Genomic DNA, 4,220 nt, shown 5'->3' with positions numbered 1-4,220 from the left:
CCCCCCCCCCCCCCCAAAAAAAAAGATTAAGTTTGTTTTTAAAAAATATTTTCAATTTCAAAAATTATTTTCTACCCTAGTAAAAATAAAAGATATTTTCTCATAAGCATTTTTCATTTATAAATCAAACACTAAAAAATCTTTCCCAGAAAATATTTTCTATTCACCAACCAAACATGAGAAAATAAGTCAAAATCCTCTTGTTTTCCAAGAAAACATTTTCCTTCATACCAAACACACCCCTAATGTTCTGGGTTTTGTAAATAATTATTTGTCAAAAGATACCTACACAGATTGATATGAGAAAAGCATGCTTATTTATTTATTATGTCGGTTTAATTTTGTTTTCTTCTTCTAATGTTCTGGATTTTGTAAATAATTATTTATCATAAGGAAAAGAAACAAATATGCCATTGAACTTTAAGAAATACTCATTTGTGTCATTGTCATTCAATGAAAAGTTAATTCATGCCACTAATTTTAACTCCGGTTTTGCAAACTATTTTTACACCTCAAACAACTTTTAGCACTTTTCAATTGAGTTTTTTTAGATCAAATGTACCATTTTTGCTTCTTCTTCCATAAGAACACCAAGAACACATAAAAAATTCTTCAAAGTTTCAAAACATCAACATTCTTTCATGGTAGAATTTTCTACACAACTTCAAATCATTTGAATTTTGTATATAGACACAAAAAACACTAGTGAGAAAAAACTAATACCAAAAAGAACAACAAAAGCATAAATCAAAGCAGATTTTTCAAATTTTAGGACTGCGTTTTTTTGGTATTTTTTTTAATACAGGTGAATTTTTCAAACTCCATAAATGATTTTAGAATTTTGAGTTTTTTTTTTAAAAAAATATAATGATGTGGCGGAAATTTGAGGTGATTTCATGAAGAATTGAAGATGTTTGAAATTTAGAAGTTTTTGATGTTCTTCATGTGTTCTTGGTGATTTACAGGAAGAAGAAGCAAAAAGAGTACATTTGATCCAAAAAACTAAACTGAAAAGTGTTAAAAGTTGTTTGGGGTGTAAAAAATGGTTTCGCAAAATTAGAATTAAAAATAATGGCATGAATGCTTTTCTTAAACGACAATGACATAGATGAGCCAAATTTTTAATGGATGACATAAATGAGTCTTTTGTGAAAGTTCGATGGCATATTTGAGCCTTTTTCCTTTATGAGAAGATACATAGACAGATTGATATGAGAAAAACATGACTTTTTTTTTGTGATGTAAGTTTGGTTTAATTTTATTTTCTTCGTCTAATGTTTTGAGTTTTGTAAATAATTATTTTTATTAATTTATCCTTTTTTTAAATATACTTAATTTATGTGTCTTTTCAAACAATAAAAAAATTAACAATAAAGGAACTTTTTGAACCTCCGTGACTTATATTATGAGAAATTAATTTATCTTTCAATATTTCTTAGTTTCATAGTTCAAGGTATAAGATAATTTTCTTATGATATCTTCGATTTATCTTTGGTATTCTTTAGAAGGCGGGTAGTTTTTACATACTAATTGTTGTCTTAAATTACTGATAAAGCGGTCAAGATTTCAACCTATCATTTTTATTAGTTTTTTCAAGGAAAGCCGTTAGATTTTTTCTCTTAAATCTATACGTTATATCTTGAATCATGTTAATACTTAAAACATCGCATGGTTGAAAATTCTTGGAGTTCTCCTTTATATTCCCCATATCTTTATTTCTAGTTTTCAGATTATTTTGTATTGTTTTTCGCATTTCTAAATATTCAATTCTTTATTTTAGGATCACCTTACTATTATAATTATATTATACAATCAAATCAAAACAATGAGATGATCACAACGAGGCTATATAATTATAACATCGAGGTTACATCTCTAAAATGGAGACCAGTGAAGGATTAGGATCTAAGGATGATGTCCAACTGTAACGTCTTGCAAATAAATTTGGCCAACTAGGGGTAAATTAATTCTCCAGGGAACAGTATGATCAAATTGTACATTTTTCACTACAACATAAACAACTAGCGTTGATTTACTAAACAAAGTCAGGTCATAACAACATTCTTTAAAAATCACATGACCTTAAACATTGAATCAAGAAACAAAGAAACTATAAAAGAAACTTCAATTCCAAAGAGGGTCTATCTACTATTCTCAATCTTCCGTGTTTTGGTTAATTGTCATGCGTTCTAATCTTTTAATACTCTCTCCATTTCAAATCATTAACGAATTTGATGTATGATCTTGACATGTTATTGTGAACTCAGTAAGCAATATGGATGTTCAAATCATTCATGATCTATATTATACTAAATAGAATTCACATCAATGCACGTACGTATTCTCAAGAGCAAATGACCCTTTTTTGGGCGACATTGAGGGAGTAATTAATCATTTTGTGCTCCTTTCTGTTATTTTGACCTTTTTCTTTTGCACATCAACAACAACAACAACAACATATCTAGTGAAATTCCACAAGTGGGGTCTGGTGATGGTAGAATGTACGCGGACCTTACCATTACCTTATGGAGGTTGAGAGGCTATTTCCAAAAGACCCTCGGTTCAAGTGCAACAAATTTAGGTACAAAGAAGACTGAGATTGTGTTGAAAACATAGCAAGTAACAATGTTTTTTTAGACTAGTTCCTTTGGGTAGTGTTTAGTATTGTGTTTCTTTACAAAGGACTGTCACGACCCAGAGGTACACCCTAGATCAAACATGGCGTATAGGACCCCAAGGGATCCCATACTACCCACTTAGCATTCATAACATAAGAAATATAACAAAGGAAGTAAAAAAACATTCCAAGTCCAAAGTTTTATAAAAGTAAAGCAAAAATCTAAAACACTTGTCTCAATAGCCATCTAAGACAATAGAATGAAATTGGTCCTAGCCCATACATCATGTCCAAAACTGAAATAAGAAAGAAAACTAAGAATGTTGAAAATCCGTCCTCGAAGCATGACGACTCACCAAAGCTCGGGAACCTCACAATCAACCACTAGCCATGAAACTGAGAAACCGGAGTGTCAGACCCTACATTTGGGGAAATGTAGACAAGAGTATGCGTTATTACAAAACAATGTACCAAGTATCATAGATATACATAAATTATTTAAATCATGCCAAAAGGGGACATTTCATTACATGCAATTGACCAACCTAAAACACGATATTAAAGGGTTAGAAAACAAAAGTCATAAATTATGGTCAATGCGAGCTAACATCATTTCAAGCCTTTGAACACATATGCGATACTTCTTGAAGTAACCTTAGCTCATTATTATTGTGGGAAGTAGCCTTAACCGACATAGATACCATGTGAGCTATAACATGATTCCCCGGTGACTCCTACACCGTAAAGGGTTGTCCTACTTGCAAAGGTAAGGACAATGAACTTCTAACTTAGGTGGATCCACTAGCTAATGTCTATCTAGACAATCATCTTATGGGGGCACCTAGGTAAGGGATACGGAGATTGCTACTAGAAACACAGCCTCTACTAACGGGAGAGCCTCCATCTCAATATCCTCTCGGTGCTAAGCATAAATCCCATGGAATAGTCATTTCTTACTTGTTCTTTTTATCCATAGAAGGGCACGTCATCTTGCAAATCCAAGCTAAGTCATTATCCATGGAAAGGTATCATTCAATAACCAATCCAAGCTAGGTTTCATTAGGATAGCTCTTAATCTTTGATTCAATTAGGTGAGAAGACCTTTAAACCTTAGAATCCTTATTATGTGAGAAAACCTTTCATAGTCATGCTTTCATGTGTATATTAGAAAATCCTTTAAACAACACATCAACAACATCATCATTGATACTTCACTGTCAAAGCATCCTTAAAACATTTGCATAAATTTCATAAGAACATGCATAATACCATAATTTTCCTTTCAAGGGTCAAAACCCACTTTCAATCATCAACATTTAGAAAACATGAGTCTGATTTGGATTTCATAATAAATTCATGTAATTCTATCAATTCATGCTTGATTTCATAAAAATCTTCCTTCATAATCAAAATCCCACATCACATGATCATAACTTAAAACATCGGGATTACATGGGTTCATAAGGGAATCATCATAAAATCATAGTATTTAATCAATTCATGCATAAGAGATCATAATTCAATTATTTAAATCAATAATGAAGAGAACTCATGACAATTGAATAAAACTTTAACTCAATTGGAGATTTCTAACTTTGAAAAT

This window comes from Solanum stenotomum, chromosome 9, assembly GCF_019186545.1.
Source record: "Solanum stenotomum isolate F172 chromosome 9, ASM1918654v1, whole genome shotgun sequence".
In the NCBI taxonomy this organism is placed as follows: Eukaryota; Viridiplantae; Streptophyta; class Magnoliopsida; order Solanales; family Solanaceae; genus Solanum; species Solanum stenotomum.
The sequence above is the reverse complement of the archived record's forward strand: the minus strand, read 5'-3'. Positions refer to the sequence as shown.